Source organism: Sturnira hondurensis, unplaced genomic scaffold, assembly GCF_014824575.4.
Source record: "Sturnira hondurensis isolate 20B ecotype Veracruz unplaced genomic scaffold, ASM1482457v3 Scaffold0008897, whole genome shotgun sequence".
Taxonomy (NCBI): Eukaryota; Metazoa; Chordata; class Mammalia; order Chiroptera; family Phyllostomidae; genus Sturnira; species Sturnira hondurensis.
Window position 1 is genome coordinate 4,338,979 of NW_028081528.1, and position 20,240 is coordinate 4,359,218.

Sequence of the window (20,240 nt, forward strand, 5' to 3'; positions counted from 1 at the left end):
ATATATATATATATAATCCTCACCTGGGAATATATGTATTGATGTTAGAGAGAGGAAGGGTGAGAAGAGAGAGAGAAACACTAATGAGGGTGAGAAGCATCCCCCCATTGCCTCCTGTGAGCCTCCTGACTGGTGGTTGAACCCACAACCTTTTGGCGTATGGGATGATGCTCCAACCTACTGACCCACCTGGCCAGGGCTTAATTATTTTTAATGTGCACTTCAATGGTATTAAATACGTTTATATTGTTGTATAAACATCACCATTATCCATCTCCAGAACTCTTTCATCTCCCAAACTGAATCTCTATACCCATTAAAACAGTAACTTTCTAATCACTCCTCTCCCTAGTTCATGGCAACCAACATTCCACTTCATGTCTCTGTGATGTTGACAAGTAGTTCATGTAAGTGGAATCACACAATATTTGTATTTTTTGTCCAGCATATTTCATTTAGCATAATATTCTCAAGGTTCACCTAAGTCGTAGCATATGTCAGAATTTTCTTTTTGTTTAAGGCTGAATAATATTCCACTGCATATACATACCATTTGATTTATCCATTCATTGATCAATGTATACTTGGGTTGCTTCCATGTTTAAGTGGTTGTGAATAATGCTGTTGTGAATATGGGCCTATATATATATCTTCTCAAGACCTTTCTTTCAATTCTTTTGAGTATATACCCAGAAGTGGAATTGCTGTACCATATATTTTTTGAGGAACCACCATATTAGTATTATAGTAGCAATACCATTTTATACTTCCACCAACAGTGTACAAGGGTTCCAATTTTTATTAATTAATTTTTTAGGGAGAGGTGAAGGGAGAGAGAAGGAAAGGGAGAGAGACATTGATGGGCTGCCTGTTGCATTGCCCAACCAAGACCAAAACCACAACCTAGGCATGTGCTCTGACCGGGAATTGAACCAGTGAATTTCCCCTTTGTGGGATGATGCCCAACCAACTGATCCTGTCACACTGGTCAGGGCAAGGGATCCGATTTTTTACAGCTTTGCCACCCCCTTTATGTATGTATGTATGTATGTATGTATGTATGTATTTAGATAGTAGTCATCCTAAGGTGTGCCAGGTTCTTTCTCATTGTAGTTTTGATTTGTATTTTCCTAATGATCAGTGATGTTGAACATCTTTTCATGTGCTTATTAGGTATTTGTACACCTTTTTTTCCAAGTATATCTTCTTTGGAGAAGTGTCTATTCAGTCCTTTGCCTATTTTTGAATCAGGTTTTTTGTTGTCGTTGTTCAGTTTTAGGAGTTCTCTATAAATTCTAGATATTAGTAACTTTTCGGATATATGATTTGCAACTATTTTAGCCCATTCCTTGGATTTAATTTCTAATTTGCTGATAGTATCTTTTAATGTGCACAGTTTTGTTTTAACTTTTATAACTTTTACCTGGCCTGTTTTTCCTTCCGGTGCCTGTGCTTTTGGTGTCATATCCAAGAAATCATTGCCAAATTCTATGCCATGAAGCTTTTCTTCTATTTTATCTTCTGAAAGTTTTGTAGGGCAGAGGCTTGCAATGGTGGGGGAAGGTAGAGCGAAATGGCCGCCCACCTCTTTGTCTGCATCTCTGTGACTAGAAGAAGCAGCCACCAGTGATCAGAGAACAGATCCCAGGTATTTGGAGGACAGGGTCCTTTCAGCCGCTGTGGCTCCTGCCAACTGTACAAGCTGCTCTGGGAAGCCTGCAGGTCTGCCCGCTAGGTGGCTGGGGGGGGGGGGGCGACATGGACANGGGGGGGGGGGGCAGACATGGACAGCTGCCACTGTGCTATAAGCTGAAATTGACCAAGAATAGCTACAGTTTACCCTCCAAGCCTACTCTCCAGTAGACTGGAGAGTTCCAAATAGTTACATGAGGAAGATTCTGCCGTTTTTATCTAGGTAGGAAGACAGATTCCTGGTGCTTCCTATTCTACCACTTTTCAGAGTCTTCTATGAGTCAGTATGTCTTTTTGATCAATCTCTTAAAGTGGTTGTTTAGCTATAGGCCAATATTTAAAACGTGTTTTTAAAAGCCCAAGTTAAATTAACTGGAGAAGGAAAGGTGTGAATAAATCGTGGAAGACCAGCAAACCCCTTTGATTCCCCTTTATCTATTATTATTTTAATGACTGGTTTGTATGTACAATAATGTTATAATAGTTTTATTTGTCCAGAATGACATTTAGTCAATGATTAGTTGTATTTATTAGTCTCTGGAATGGAATCTATACTATCTAGTCATTTATAAATTTAAGTTGATGACAGTAACTGGATCATAATTTGTCTTATTTGGTCAATAGGGTTGAGTCAAACATAATTACTCAGTTTATAACAAATGATTTTTAGTGGGCTATGTAAGTCTCATCTATTTGTTTCTTTATTTTTTAAAAATTGTCCCATTTCATCAGCAATTTTCTCCTATATCCTCACCTTTATGAGCAACCTTATAGTATGTCAAGGTGTATGATTTTATTTGCATTTAATCTTGTAAAATCTCTATATATTGTTGTGCGAATTTTTAGTTTACATAAATTATATTGTTCCATAGAACTGATTTTGCTTCCTTTCTCCCACTTAGTATTGTTTTTAAGATCTATATTACTCTCTTTATATCTATTCAGTGCCTCCCCTGCCACCACAGAGTAGTTTATAGTACACATGTACAGTTTATCTCTCTTCTTACCGGAAGTGTGCTCAGAGATCTCCTCTTTCTTACCATCACAAACAATCTTTGTACAACCTTTCTTGTGTACTGTGTTATAACTTTTATTCAGCAAAAACCAGTTTTGTTAATGCACATTTGAAATAGCCTACATTATCATACGTGACTTTAAAGACTCATATCCTAGGTTACTCCCTGGGAATTTAAATTAAAGGCCATAGGAAAAAACCTCTTAATCCCAAATTAAGGGACCACTGATTTTCCCACAGACTTGCTAATGAAGCGAATCAAGCCATTATGGTCTAAATTCTGTGTGAATATCGAATATTGTTTAAATAGTCATTAAAAAATACTTCTGGAAAGAAAAAATTCTCTCATGGAAGTACATGATAATGGTTGCTATCATTATAAAGTCATTTGAGAGGGTTCATTATTTGGTATGCAGTCAATCATAGCTTCTAACTTCAAAAACTATTTTTATGTACTATGAAAAAATTGCCATTTTCATCCCTATAATCTTCGATGCTGGCATCTATGCCAATTTATCTGGGCTGAGTTGAAGATACAACCCATAAATAACACCATCCATCAGATTTTCAGATTAGTGGCTAACATAAATAAGCACACTTGAACCATTACTCAACATTATATACTGGTTATGAGCTAATTAAAACTTAAAATTCTAATAGAATATAAATTACTTTCTGTGAACAATGATTAAACATATTACATTTTACTAGCTTTTAATTCTTCTTTAAAAATTTGGTATGTAAAAACAAATTTTTCAAAAATAAAATTTAAGGCTTTAAATCAAGCCAAGACCTAAGTGTGATATATTAAAGGTAGTCACCGATTATTTGAGCTTTTCTCCATGAGAGGTAGCTCTTTCCCACCTCTGGGATCTAAGTGGACTCTGTGACTTCTCTGATCACTAGAACACAACAGTGTGACCTTGGATATGTTTCCAAGCCTAGCCTTTAAGAAAAGGGCAATTTCCAATTATAACCTCTTGGAATGCTCATTCTGGGGACAAGCAGTAAGAAGACTGGTTATGCTAACAGAACCATGCAACGAAGAAGCCCAGGATAGCCACATGGAGAGCCACTTGAATGTATATTTAGGCCTTAGTTGTCCCAACCATGTCAGCAGAGGCATCAGACATGTGGGTGAAGAAGCCTTTAGACAGATACCCCAGAGGCTAAGCCCAGCTACTTCCTGACTGTGATTGAATTAGAGACCCCAGATATGAAGCACTTCAGCCAAGCATAGTCAACCCACAGAATGCTGTAAAAAAAGTGATTGATTTACGCCATTACGTTGGGGTTATTAATATGCAGTGTTAGACTACAGGCACGCTTGGTGTCCCAATGTCCAGCTCAGGCTTATGAGGTGTTATGGGAATCGTGTGTAAATAAAATCTGTCAGTGGGGTCATATGTCCTCTTTTTTAACTAAAAAACAATTATTTCTATCTAAGGTAATGAGGACAAGAGGCAGGAGAGGATGAGTAACTTCTGATGTTTAAGGACTGGACTGAAATTGAAACTTAGTGTTGCCGTGATCTACTGAGCACAGAAGACCTGGAAAAAAGGGGGGGAGGGGTGCAGGTGTGTTTGCAATCACAGATAAATTTGATGACACCAAAAATGTTTCTTTTCTGAAAATGTTTAAAAGTAGATTTCTCAGGAATTCTTTCATCACTCCCCGGTGAACATTAGCATGTCTCTGTGAGGCTACATAGATTGGAGAAGCTTTTATTTTGGGAGATGAATCTTCATTCATTTCTCTATTTGGGACCGTGCATATGGTGTTAGAATATGTGAACATGTACCATTGTCTATTTGTATGCTTCCAAGTGTCCTGTCTCTGAGTCCTGGTTCTCTACTCCTTCAGACATGTGGTCTACCCAGATCACTGGTCCTCAGGATTTTCATCTGTAAAATGGAGATAGTGACCATACCAGTTTATGCTTTTATTGAGAAGAACAATGGGAAAATTCAGGAAAAACTCACCGGGGGTGCCCGGCAGATATCAGCTGTGCAGTGAAGTTTAGTATTATTATACACTAATAATACTAAATAGTAATAATTTAGTATTATTACTATTATCATCACCATATAAAGCATAACAATATAAATAAAAGATTACAGCAAGAGATTGTTTCAAAAGAGGTTAATTGAGGTCCATAGCTTCTCCATTTTCAAGTTAAGAGTCTAGTGGAATTCTAGTCTTTCTCCATGACTGTTTGCAATTGTCCTAAATATTAAAAATATTTTTTCTTGCGTAAGTTGTAAATGTTTGGACACCAGTGTAAAATGTTCCTCGTATCTTTCACTTTAAAAAGATTAAGCCTGCATTTTGGAAGAAGGTACTCCTTGCAGTCTGGACCAGCGAGCGGAGGAGTCCACAGGTTCCCAGGGGCCTCAGCTGATGCTGAGAGAAGCCTTTCCCTAAGGCTGAACTGAGTGATGAGCAGTGCAGGTTGGGCTGAGGCGACATTCCCTTCCCGGGGTGATGGAGATGAGAAGAGGTATAAAATTCTGCATGATCCGGAGCCATTTTTCTAGCCCTGTACATCAGCCCTCCCCATTGCTTGCCGTGGAGTGCTCATTTTCTGCTTGTGGTTATACAAGGTGGGGTGAAAGAAGGCTTACAGTTGTGAGTGTGTGAAACACAGAGTTTATCCTGGTATTATTATTTATTAATTGTTGTGTCATTTTCCATACAAACAACTGTTTCACTACTTTTTCTCCACTCTGCATGGACTTGCTGTACTTTTCCATCCCCAGGAAGTCACGCGTCTTTCCTTTCTGCTGGGATTACTCCTTCCTTTCTACTCCCCAGAGGAATGCCTGTTCGTTTCTTAAATCTTAGAGTAGAAATCACTTGGGGGAGTCTGCTCAGATATACCAAAACAGTCAGATATCTCCCCCTTCACTGTTTCTGTGGCTAACCTGAATTTTGCTTGATTTAACACCTGTTCCACTATCCATAAGAAATTAGTGTATTTATTTGTCCGTCTCTTCCAATAGATTGCTTGAAGAAAGGAACTGCTTTATTTTCACTGGTGTGTACCTGGGTTGGCAGATAGAAGGGACTCAGTAAACATGTTGCATTAATGAATAAAGAGGCACTAAAGGCAGAGAGTCAATTCCTTTGATGCCTGTCTAGAAGGAAAAGAGCCTACTGCTGTGGAAATGACGGCCTGTGGTTTCAGCTCTCCCTTGTCCAACTAACTTTTGGAGCTAGCTGAGTTTTATAACTTTTTTGCCTTTTCCCATGTACTTTAACTTTTGTGTTTCCATAGCTATCTAATTGATATCACATATTATTTGGGGGCCTCTTTGTTAAATAAAACATTGTCCTGCTTTTATTTTTCAACCCCAAAGGTTGAATTTATTATTTTTTTCGGGAAATAGTGATGCTGATTTCTATTGCAAACATGGATGTTCCCTTGACACACATTAAGACCATATCACACTTTATAGTATTCCAGAAAGGAAGGTGAACTGTTTTCAAAGGTAATAAATAGCTTTAACAACAAAGGAAGTAAACACCTCATGAAACAAAAAGTCTCTAGTCATATGAATGACTTGTGGCTGAATATTTCAACAGGATCAACCTTTGTCTCTTTGATCTTTAGGTTTTTACTTTTGAATGTCCACACCTGGCATCTGCAGTAAAGTCAGGCAGCATCTGGCTTACAGAATGCAAATAACATCCGCTCAGGCAAACCTTCAAGAATAGCTGCTTTGCTGTCGGCATCAGGCCCTGGAAAGAAATTGATTTGGACGGCAGGAAAAACTTTATGTGATTTGGGGGGCCAACTCGAATTTTGTGGAGGATGGCCCTATTACGCCTTCCCTTTTGGAGTTGAATATGATTTTTGTCACTATTCTTAATATTACCTTAATTCTAAACAATACTGAACTAGCATATTTTGCAAGAATGGCTCATCTCTTAAGTTTCTGTGTACCTTTCTGTTTTAAACAGTTTTCTAAAACTCAAGAGAGAATGATTTATTAGTAAGATACTTAAACACTTCCCTTATGTTATTTATTGTCTGCAACTTTCAGGTACCTTGGAAAAATGTAAACATTTTAAACAAGCCACCACATTTTCCCCAATTATGTAGCATATGACTCCTTACTTTATAAAATGTTCATTAAAGCAAGGTTAGGGAAAGTACTGGGGTTGGCACAGCACAGAGGAGGGCAAATATAAATCGTTGGGTCTGATGTGGGTGATATGCCTGGGAGGCGAAGTGTTTCTGGGGCAGGTTGTATGTTAAATGGATAGCTGTGCAATGCCATGCTTCAAGAAAACTTACAGATCAAGTTCTCTTCAAGTAGATTATTAAACTTGCTTTTAGGTGTAGTAAAAGTGATCCTAGGTTAGGCAAGCAATTTATAATAGATCTATTTACCGGAAAGCTATTTGGTTAGTATGCATGTGTATGCGGCTGATGCAGTTGAGTGGAGAATTTTTACTTCTGTTATAACCTCGCCATTTTTTAAAGAAGGTATGTTAAGAAATACTATATTCAATGTGAATATAATTACAAATTATATACAATTAAAATCTATACATTCAGACACTGCTTTGGGGCTAATTTCCCCCCCATCCCTGTCCATCTAAATATCCAGATGTTTGACGTTACGTGTGATCGTATGAACGCTCTGATCTGAAATCCCGTGGCTTACTGGATTACCCTTTACCCACATGGTTTAAATTAATAATAAAAAAATTCACCAGGGCAATCTTGCAACAAAAGAACAAGACTTTATTGTATAACAGAATTGCAGATGTGGAAAGGTGCTCATAATAAAGACCGAATATTTCTGTTTCGAGGAGCATCTGGAACGCCACGGGATCTCTGCCTTATCAGGAGCGCACGTTAGGCAGCCTTGGCTCGTGATTAATTTAATATTCAGGGAAACTTCTTTTTAAAGCCTTGTGCCATTCATCATCATAATGTCATTTTTGCAATCCTAAAATGATTTACAAAGTCAACTCTCCCCCGCCCCCCAATTTCTAAAACAATATTAAGACATCAAAAAGTTTCAGAACCACACTTCAAAGGGCAGCCAAATCTGAGATTTCTGGCTAAGACAGTTTAGATCATTTAATATCCTTTGGGTTTCCTAGTATTAAATTACAGCCCATTGAATTCCTGGAATTGGGCTAAGGAAGTATTATATACTACGGCATGGCAATTTGGGGGAGGGTGGTGGAGGACTAAGAGATGGGGATGCCATCCTTTCAATTTAATCAACCTTTCAGTGAATGCTTATGAAATACTAGAGACAATGAGAAGTTATCCCAGTGTGAATGTCAAGCTCTGATAACCAGGGAGATGTCAGTGTGGACACGTAGGGTGACATTCACTTGGAGACACCACCTTTCTTCTCCATAGTCATCATATTACAGGGAAGCTAGAATGCACGGCTCATGAATGAGTGTCTGAGGCAGGGACTGACAATGGGCACTCATTCTGGCTCAGTCACAAAGGCAATGCTTCGAGTCCCTGAGGTTTTCTGGGGACAGCAGTGAGTGCTGGTCGCTTGTGCAGCACCATGATGTGGCATGGGAGAATCACACCACACGTCATTCTGCCTGCAGGAACAATCCTGCATGTAACCACCAGTTTCTCTGAGGCAATTCGGTGTTTTATGAAAGAGCCACATTCAGCTTGAAGAGGCGCTGGTAAAAGGAAAGGCCTGTGAAACAAATACATGGGATTGTTCTAGGAAATGAGCTGCCACAAAGGACTCTCCGCCTCCCCCACACACGCACATGCCACCAGAAAGGTGAGCGTGTTATAGGTTGTGATGTGCATGAAAACAAATTTGATCACTCTTGGGATAATATATGTTTTTTAAACATGAGTTTGGTGACGTCAAACTGCATCGCTGGTCTGATAGTCAGGTTTGCTTCTATGCCTTCAGTTAGAAACAGATTGTACAAACAAATTGCACTGAGGTTTCTATGATATAGTGGGATCAGCAACAAAAAAGGTAGAAATTACAGAAAAAAATGTACAGAAAAATTATTTTTGATTTAAAAATTAAATATTATATCTACTCTTCCTTACATCAATGTTCTGTGTATGTGCATATGAGCATCAGTCGTCTGAAGCCCCAAGAGCGTGATTTAAAGTGGTTAAAGTGTGAGATCTGCCTGAATGGTCCGTGTATCTAAGCCTTTGTGGTTATATTTCAACTTGGCATAACCAAACAGATCCACACCCTTATTAGGTCAAGCTGCATTATATACCATTCCTAATGTGTGTTGACCCTCCTAATTTATTTTATTTGCACTTTACATTTAGAAAAATAGATATGCTCTTCCATCAGAATGTAGCTTATCTTTATGGTTTTTAAAGGGCTGTAAACATAACTATCTGCTTTAGCCCCAAGTCTTACACAAATTGTTCTATGTTGTAATTTTGGGTTCATTTTTCCCCTTGGATCCTTCCATGTAGTTACTCAGAATTTCTTTGTGTGTGGAGTGTCTAAAATAAAGGAAATCATAACAGCACATTCAAAATCGCAGCAGACTTGGCCATTCCGTCAGCATCCCCTTTCACATTCTTGCCCCATTTTAAAGATACACTAAAAGCTAGGTAAGAGGAAATAGGTGAAGGATGAAAGCACAAATGAGATGAAAAAAGCGAGATGAAGAGAAAACACAAAATAGGGTTCAAAGACTCACAAGAGAGCCAGCTACTGAGCTGTGGTTGGAGCTCTGCCATGTGTTTTGCCTAAGAACGTTCAAATCATGATAATGGTGGCTAGAGAAGAAGAATCCATATGAAATATGGTGTGGCTTCGGGTAGTTCATCAGTGACAAAATGGCCCCCCTTTAGGCTGACAATCTTCCTACCAGTTTCTTATGTGTCTGCTAGAATCTAGATTATTTTATTTAAACATCATGGACAGGAAACCAGTGTGGTAACTGCCAGAGGGCGGGGGAGTAAGGGAAGGGAGGGAGAGGGAGGTAAAGGAGGCATAAGTGGTGATGAACGAAGACTTGAATTGGGGTGGTGAACAATGAACACAGTGCACAGATGATGTGTTATAGGCTCCTACCCCTGAAACCTGTACAGTTTTATTAATCAGTGTCACCCCAATAAAGTCAAAAAAAGAAAAAAAGCCCTAAGAGGTACCCTAAAAATTAATTTTTCTCCTGTTGAGGTCATGCACTAATGTTTAACAGGGACCCAGCAAGTGGTAGAGAATAACATGAACATGTTTTCCCTTTGATTACATCCTTTAAATAAGATTTGGTAGGTCTTGGATTGGGAAAGCAGTGGTTCTTTCTAAAAGGTGCAGCTGGTACCTCCAGTCCCCTTGCTGGTATGAGGGAATGTGTGGTCTGTGTAGCTGTAGCTAACTCCTAACCACATCAATGAGAAATGAAAATTTAGTTTTCCTGCTATTAAAAAATGCAGTAGAAAAAGTCAAAAGCCAGTATAAAATTTTAGTATTATGTAATTTATTCCAGAAATCTTCAAACCAAGGGAAACCTAATAAAAATACATAGGAACATCACATTTCTGTCTGGTTACAGAGACTAAGAGAAAGGTACACATTCCTTTCTTTGAAAACCAAAAAAATTGGGGAGGCTATGGAATCCCACGAGGTCCTGGATGTCTAGAGGGGGAAACAAAAGCCTCGTATTTTCTTCATTCTGTTATTTTTTCCTCCTTTGTCAGATATTGTTTCTTTAAGGTTGAGTTTCATACACAATTGAGGAATATTAGAGCACAGGTGGCATATGAAAATTATATCTTCTATTGTCCAGTTTACAAAAAAGTCTCATATATGTTACAAAAGCAAAAGGACATTAATTCCCATGATTACATGAAGGGTGGTTTTAAAGGCCCTGCCCACACAGGTTCCCCCACAGGCACCATCATCAGGTGTTTGAGTCCCACTTGGATTCTGTTTCTCAGAACTGCATATCCACTGACAAGAACACGTGTGCCAAATGCAAGTACTTGACTTAAATGTAGGATTTAGCAAGACTTTTTCTCTGTCATGCAGAAGAGTGCTATAACTGTATTGCACGCGAGGTGGTTTGGGGATATACCTTTTAAAAGTCCATTATGATCCCCTTGATAGAGGACCTTGGGAATGTTGTCTGCTTGTCGGTTGTTCAGCTGGTATGTTTGTTTGTTGGAAATCACGTGGACCAATGAACCAGCAGCCTCTTAACGTATAGGATCTCTACGTTGTTTTAGGTTAGTCTACTTTTTTTCTGATGAGAAATAGACCATTGTTTTTGAAATAAAAGTATTTTGTGCACAAGGTAAAAATGATAGTGACTTAGGAAATGTGGAAAGCCCACAACAAAAAAATTACATTTTAGATTAGAATATGTCACTTTATAATTCTTCATCAAATACTAATTTTAAATAGAGTCCTGTATAAAATAGAGTCCTGTATAAAACACTTAGGGCTTTCACCAAATGGTTTTAGGTTTTTCAAGTGACAGGAGTAAAATTTCTTTGTATCTATCTGCCTTTTGTGTTAAACATAAATATGGAGAAATACATGTGAATTAGTACAGATGACTCAAAAGCTAATAAATCTCTTTAATTAAAATCAATAAATCTAAAGAGGCTAGATGACTTCAGGTGTACTTAGACTCCCCAGTCACTACGCACGAGAAGAAATATAGATATTGATGAATTAACTCCCTTTGAAGACACGTGCTATCTACAGTGACCTCACTTTGAGGACCCTTCCTTTGTAGTTGCTTCCTGATGTCTGTGTCATCTCTTGTGTTGCGTGACTGCGAGGCTGGTCTGGACCCTGTGCTTGTTTGAAGGGAGGTGCCAAAGAGCATCGTACTGTGCTCTGTCTTTCTGAACAACATTAAAATTCAATGTCTCAATTTTGTTTTAATAATACAATGGACCTAAGGAAGATACCACCAATATAGCTTGTTTGAAACAGTACTTTAGGCAGGTCCATGCTGACTGAGGTCAATAGTCTTTTCCCCTCTCAGAACCCTTCACTGGCCTCCTAAGGCAGTCAAGCCTTTTACTGTTTTAAGAGCTCACGTCTTGCTCCTTTTCCAAGTGGCTCAGGGGTCAGTGATTAGCTGAAGATTGCTCCTGTCACCCTAGAAAATGCTTTAACAATTTCACGAGTCATAAAATTGGGATTTTGACTATTCTTTGACAATTTGAAAAGTAGACTTGACATTTCTTTAAAGGCAATGTGTTCTAAATTCCTAGTGACTGACTATTGTCAGCGATTTTTAAATACCAAATTTATATTTTAATTAAGCCCTCGTTGGGAAAATTAGAATTATTTTTTAATTTTCTGTCAATATATGTTCAGATATAAGTGGAATAATGTGCTAAAGAATATTAAATTTAGCCCTGGCTGGTGTGGTTCAGTAGGTTGAGTGTCACCCTATGAACCACAGGGTGGCTGATTCAGTTCCCAGGCAGGACACAAGCCTGGGTTGTGGGCCGGGTTCCCAGTAGGGGGCTCCTGAGAAGCAACCACATGTTGATGTTTCTCTCCCTCTCTTTCTCCCTCTCTCTCTAAAAATAAATACATAAAAATCTTTTAAAAATATTATATTTAATATTTTGTTTTTCATCTACTTTTTTGGCCAAATTTGTGTGTGTGCATATATATACATACATATGTAATGAAAATATATATGGATTTTTCTACATTGTTGTATAGTAATTATGTTTTAAAGGCATATTTTTAACTGGACAACCTAATTGTGTTAGGATCTACTAGATAGTGCTTCTAACAGTTTCTGTAATCTACTGATAAAGTTGAAAAATAAAATGTCATTAAATAAAGATAATATGGCCAAGCTCTGTTGCATGAGTATTTCTGGTAAGGAGAAGAAATAGAAGTAGCATCTTTAGAGCAGAGTAATATGATACGTAGGTGTTCAGTGAGTAAACGGTTGCTGAGGAAGAATTGTAAATTGAGAAAGAAGGGTAAAGGAGGTGAACGAGAATCCACTTTTATCCTGTACACATACCAGTCACACTGTCTCCCTCTCTTTTATTTATTTAAAATATTTATAAAGTCCCTCCTGTGTTTTAGGCACTCTCTGGTCAACAACGATCATTTCTTCCTTCATAAACCTGATTCAACTGGAGGCTAAGTCACCCCCCTACCTTTGTATTTGATTGTCCTTGTTTTCATTTTGTTAACAGTGACATAGTGCTACTTCTGTTTTTTCACTCTATGCTCCACAGTGATCATTAGAAAATTACGCAAACATTTTGTGCATTGGTAAGAGAACAGGTACTTAAGTCTCTTTCCAGGCATCCCAGAGCTTAGGAAGGTTGCCTCAAAGGTAGATCTGAGGAATAGCAGTATGTCCAGATAATAAATTTGTACAGTTTCAGATCAAGTGACAAATGAGGTAACAGTGGCGAAAGAAGTGACTTGAATTCCACTGTTATACAGGACTGGATGTTGCTACTATGTGGTACTGGGAAAGTCTGTAACATTTTCTAGCCTCTCTTCCATCCTGTACAGATCAAAAGGGCTTGGATAGGGCTCCTTCCATTGTAAAATTAACTCTGTTATTTCTAAAGTGTAACCTTAGTCATGGAGGTGAACCTCTGTTCACTATTCATGTAGTGAACCAGAGACCTATTTTAATTAATTTATAAAATGTCTATTAATAGCATCAAGTAGGACTCCCTAAGGTTATCCGTTTCACTCGTTTTCAAGAATCTGGAATTGTCAGGCAGTATGAGTACTGAAAATTTCACGACTCATTAGCAGGATGCACATGTATTTTTAAGCACCGTTCAGAAAACTATGTAACCATCCTCATTATTATATTTCAGTTTCTATGAGAAACAAACTTGCCAGATTCATTCTAACTCACTTCCTTGTTACATGTCAATTTCTTTCCTATATCAGCCATTTATTGTTATTGATAGCCTCCTTTGTGTTCTATCAAGTCTTACCTCTGGTTCTCTCCTCTCTCCAGTACATAATCTTTATAAAAATTGTATTTGCCAATTTAAGGGAATTTCAGTGAAGGTAAATAATCTAAAAATGGATGTTTTGAGTAATTATTACTCAGTGAATTTCACTGTATCATAGAACATAAAGCAGAAATATGATCTCCTTAATCATTATTCTATTTTCTACATGTTCCATAACTTCCTCCCTCAACACAACCAAAGCGGCTGAAGGTTAGAAAACTGTGGTACTTGTCTTCAAATCCCTTTGCACTTAGGTAGTGGGTGTGAAAACAGAAATGTAAGAAACAGAACATGTGTGATATATGAATTAAAGTGTGCAGGCTATTTGGTGTGAAACAATGCAATCCTTGTAGCTCCTGCTAATGCATCATTCTGCAAATGCCTGAAGAAGACAGTTTTCAATGGCAAAAACAGTCTCCTGGAAATAGGCCCTTCATTCAGTCCCTTGCATAAAATTTTACTGGATGAAAACAAAGGAATGTCTTCATCTTATGCACTTAACGTAGGTGTCTGTAATCGGATATGTAACAAATACATGGAAATGAATTGGTTCACACCATTACCTGTTTTCTGCAAAACCAGTTGCTCTCCGTTTTAGTGAAAATTCTTTACAAGTCAAGGTGACCTCTGGAAACAAATGAATGTGGCGGAAGTGTGTTTCTAAAAGGATGAACTGATCTGGTTTGGCTGACCCCAGGCGCAAATATGATTATAGCAATTAGGTAGAATTCACACAGCCCCAGATATCTAAATATAAATACTTGAAAGTATTCTTACTCCCCAACTTTCTGTAGGTGATGTGCATAATCATCGAGTATGGCCAAATTAGGATATACATAACACCGATTTCTAGTCTGTTTACCTAAATATTATCATATAACAACTTACAGAGAAAATACTGTAGATCTTGAGTTATTTTATTTGGGAGCTGGTGAAAACAAATATGGGTAAGAGAGAATGCATGACATGACTGTTCAGTTATGGTCTTACACAGGTATTCATGACCTTTCTCCATGTGCTCTGGCTTTGCTTATCTCGCGCTCTTGTGTGCCAGGTTGTTTTTTCCTTAATTTAGTGACCCTGTTTTTATTGGTAAAAAATTCTTTGTCTCTTTTGTAATTGCTGTAAGATCTCTAAATATTGATTAATACCATTACTGCAGTAGCCCTCACCCCCAATGAGCCCTAAAGAATATCCTGAGTCAAGCAACTATTCCTTTAGCATATTTTTTTTTCCATTTGTCCATTTTCTAACCCGAGAACTGGTGTTCTCTGGACATCCACCTCTGCAGCGGTTCGAATGAGTCAGAAGAGAGTGTTCTGATCCTTTTGACTGGGGTCACAGTTTGAGAAGTACCCTCCTTTGGATGCCCCATGACACAAGCTTCGTGGTCCAAATAAACAATCCTGAACTCTTCATCCTTCCACATCCTCCTTTCACACTTCAAGAATTTCTGAAATGTTTCTACATAATGTTTCATCACTTCTAGTCCCCTATATTTCCAACCCACTTCATCACCGCCAGGCCTATGAAGTACCACCTCCAGACCTATGAGCTACACATATATTATATTTTTATGTATTATTTCATTTTCTTTTTCTCTGGGGCTGTTTGCCTGTGTTTCCTCTAAGTATATCCTCTGCCTTTTCAGTCTCCCCTCCGTTGCCCTCTGTATTCATGGGTTGCAAGGCTGGACAGATGGTGGGAACTCTGTTATTGGAATGTGTTTTTTCTTTCTTCTACTCATGGACAATTTAAACTTGGAATGTGGTCTGTTTTTAATGCTGAGACTATAGGTCTAGTGTGGGTTAATTCTCACCCTGGTTGATTTGATTGTTTTGGGAGGGTGAGAAGAGATTTGGAAAGGATCACCATGGTTCTCCAAACCCCCAACATTTATGTTGTTGGGGGTCTACCCTATATCATGGGTATGAAGGTTCAAACACTTTGTCTAGAATATTGCTGATCGTTAGATGAACTAATAATTTTTTATTAGTCTTCTCCTATTTTGTGGGGGCTCTGTGAGGACTGGTGAGGTCATACAGAAGGCATGTTTTGCAAGCTTTATGGACTTCATAACTGGCATTTATCAGTGTCACCCATACAGGGGTCTACTCGGCAAGGCACACGGTTCTGCTTCTCACGTCTGGCCAGTCCAGGTCCTCATCCCTTTTTACAGAGATGCTGTCCCATTAGGGTTTTCAGCACACACACACAAAATTTGTTTATTTATGTATGCATAAATATATATTTCTATATATACATAAATAAGTACTATATTTGTATTATATTTATATTATATTTTTATAAGTAAACTTTTATGCATTTATAGAAAGAAAGAAAGATGGAGTCACCTTAGAAAGTGCATATTATTGGGACATGCTATACTATTTGATGCACATCAGAAGAGTCCTCGGCAGTTAGAATGCCTCCAACTTTTAATCTCAGCTTCACCTGAGCTACTATGCATGTCAGTATGCATACAATATGTATACTATATACATGTAAATATCTATATATTTGTTTTTGTGAGCTCTCCTGAGTTATTTTTGGAATAATATAGAGTGTAACATGAACAAAGAAACAATAATTAAGGTGTTTCTTTTGCCATCTTGTGAATGGGGGGTTATCCTAATTGATGGTTAACCTTAAAAATGCCAAGATAAGATGCTCTGACTCTTGCATGATTAAAGATTTGTTGGAATGATCTATTTCAAGGTGATTTTGTATAAAACACAAGAGGTTTAGAATATAATTGAGAATTTCATTTTCAATGGAAATGCAATTTTATTTTCATATAGTTACTCTATTAAAAAATATTACACTAAACAAAGAGTACATTTTTAAAAATTATTTGCTCCTATTATGTTGAGTATAATTCTTTAATTCTGTTTTATGACAAGAGCCTCTAGTCCTCAGTAATATTTAATATAATTTAAAATGTTATTATATAGTCATATTAATACCTATATTATAATGGTGAGGTATAATAATTATTAATATATTATACTAATGTATTCATACTAATATAGCATTTTATTAGTATAATATATGCAATATATAAGTATATTTTAATATATTTTAAATATTTATGATAATAATATAACAACTTTCATCCCGTCTTCCTTTGATCATAATGAGCTATCCACGCATCATTCTTTACCATGCGGTTCTAAGATCTTTGGGCATACAACTTGTATATTCTGGGTCAGTCTACTGCACTTAATGGATATTCCCTTAATTTCTGTTTCTGAAGTACATTCCTTAGCATATCTAGTCCTCAAAATATTAATAATCTCTCCCTCAAAGAGAAAGTGTTCTGTGTGAAATAAGTTGTAGAAATCTGAGGTTAAAAAAGAAAGTGGGTTTCTTTTCCAAAATCAGGACTTTGCAGGGCCCTTGATTAGCTCAGGCGTGTGGCGTGTCCCACGGCGGCGTTGCCACGTGAGCCGCATTGGCACATGAGCGGCTGCGCTCACGTGTTCACTCATTCGGTAAATGTACTTTCAGAGTCTTTAGTGGGGCAGCCAGCGCTCTCATTCATTCACATGTAAACAGAACAAGAATGTGGGTCTCTTCTCCCTGGAATTTCCACCCACTCGCACAGTAATATTTTCCAAAGACTATCTCCTAGGGGTAATTACTATTCTACCCTAAGTAATTTAAAATTAATATTATGTACGTTACACCATATATGGATCCCTTTCTCTGCTCCCATTTTCACTCTTGTTTATAGATACACAGATCCCCAGTCACTACTGAAAAGGCTAATGGAAAGTATTTATTTAATACCCATATGCTACTTATTGTAAATACATGAATGTTGAGTGTAATTTAAAAAATATGACAAAGCAAAATGGTGCAACTTTATTTATCTCTCACATTACTTTTGTCCTAGTTCAATTTTCTATTATATGTCATTTTATTCCTCAACTTCCACTAAATCTTGACATTTACATATTGGGATAGTCCTCTGGGTTTTCATTTTTTCCCAAGGCTCTGTCATTACAGAATTATAGGAGTGTGAGTTAAAAAGCTTGAACATTTCGATGCCTGACCATCTTCAGAAATGGTTTTGTGTTCCCAAATCAAGCGTGGCCAAGAGTCGAGGCACATTGCATGACTTATTTGGAATCTCAGAAAGTCCCACAAAGAGACCACTGCTTGAACATGATGTAGAACTGAGAGGAGCGGCCCTGGACCAAGAAGATGTTTCATCACCAGAGAGAGGAACAGGCTCCAAACAGTGGCGGTCCACAGAGGGCTGTTGATGGCCGTGGTGTCAAAGTTCTCATTCTTACTTTCCACTGACAGGGAGCTGGCATGCATCTCAGCTGTGTCAGGAAATGTGTTTTTGACATTTGAGAGGTGAGAAGAGAGCCAGGAAGGAGACTCTGGGACCTTTTAAATGATTATACAACTTAAGCCAGATTCTTATTTTATAGAAATAGTCATATTGAGTTATAAGTATGAAAATCTGGCTCCACTGTTTTTAATTCTCCAAAGAGCTTAACATTTCATCTTATTTTATCCAGCAACAATAATGTGTTTCACCTGCATTTAGCATTATGAAGTAGATATTTAATGGAATTAAGTCACTGGAGCTTTATGTCTGACATGGTCTTTAATAATTATAAAAAGCTTTATGATTACTATTTGGGAATTATTTTACTTTCTTATCAGTTTGTCTTTTGGCCAACCCCAAAGACAATACCTTTATTTCCAGATTCTACACAGTCTCGTGTGATGAAAAAGTATTGCTTTATAATTCTATTGAGGTTGGATGTTATGTCAAATTTAGTTTATAAGCAAATTAAACTGCTTCGGAGTTAGGTCAGGCCATTGTGCATTAGCTTTTGTGCAGCAATTTCTGCTTCTTATGCAGTGAATGAAGGGTTATGGGGTTAGCGAGCACAAGTAATCCCCCCTGCTCTCTCTTCATGCTCTGTGCTCAGCGTATAAACAAAAAGGATGTGCTGATTCAAGGAAAGCATTTCTCAAAGCGGCTGCCTGCCTGCTCTGTTCCATATGGGCCTGTCAAGCAGGCGGCCACAGTTCTGGTGTTGTTGCCTGCTCTGTCCCACGCAGTGCCCTCAAAATTGTGGCCACAGTTTTGGTTGGTCACAGCAGGCTCAGGAATGCTTCTCCCTAATAAGACATGAAGGGAACACACACTAGTGGATTTACAACATCAACAAAAACCTGATTAAAGATGAACTGGATTCAGGCTAGGTTTCTAGACAACCAAATACAGCTTTTAAGTTAAGACAAATCCAAACAAACAAGCAAACACAATGCAGTGTGGTGTTTACCTGCGCACCCACCAGAATGCTGGTGGAGCACACGGTCACACAAGCCCCTGTCCAGTCACCATCCTCATTTTGAGTCTTTTCTTCCATGATCTGTGCTGGCCCAAACATGTCACAGGCCCCTGTCCCCCTGATCACTTTCCGGAACCCACCCCACACCCTGTGCAGGGAGTGCTTTGTTCATGTCTGCAGTTGCTCAGCTGCCACCTGGGAAGCATCGGGCTATTGTGCCTGCATTTCTCCTGGCTCCTGTGATTCCTTTTCCTATTTTCTATGGCACGAATAAGTGCGATTTGGGGGAAAGATGTTTTTTTTTTTTTCCCAATGTGAGTGATTCTGCTAACATTGAGCAAAAATCTATCTGCAACAAAAGGCTTTCTGCATTTGGGCTAGGGAGGATTTTGTTGGCCTCTATCCATTTAAGGCAGGGGAAAGTTAGGTTCTCATTTATGTATTATCTAGAAGAAAATTTCTTATATTCCTGACAAAACTTTGTTTCTCAGAATGTCTCTGGACTCTTGCTACCAAATACTTTAGGGCTCATTAAGAGGGGAGTAAAATTGTGTCAGTTGCTTTTTCTAGATGACAGTTTTGCTACGAGGATAGAACTATCAGTATCTGTCAGAAAGCTGGTCCTTACTGACTGCTGCAGTGTTTCCTAAAGCTTATCCTTGTCCCCTGAAGGGTGACAGTCAGATAAATATCGGCTACCTCTCTGTGCCCTGGGATAGTGTTGGTGATACATAGGAACAATATATAAAACACATAGGACACTGTATGCACACAGTAAGTGCTATATATTTGTCAGGTATTATTACCATTGTTGCTATTTTTACTCTCTTCAAGACGAAAACAGAACTGCTGATATAGAAACCTAAGAAAATTCATTTTTCCCTGAATTGGCTCATCACAGAAGAACTCAAGAAAGCAACTAGTGTTACTCCTGCCCGAATGTCAACTGGTCAGTCGTAAGACTCTGGCTAACGAGAAAAAGCGTCCACCTAAAATTCCACCTCTAATGCTTAGCAGTACTTGTCACTCTTTTCTTCATGGGTTTCCCACTGATGCCTTTCAAACACGGCTTGAGTCTCTCAAATACAGAAGCGGTAGAGGAAGAAGTATGTGCCTGCGTCAGGTCACTGTGTCTGTCCATTCTGAAACAAGGGAATGTTTCCAGAAGGTGTAACCCATAATGGAACAATGACACAACCGGGCTGACCTGAAGGTTTTAACTGAGTCAGTGGCAACTTGAACGGTTTATTGG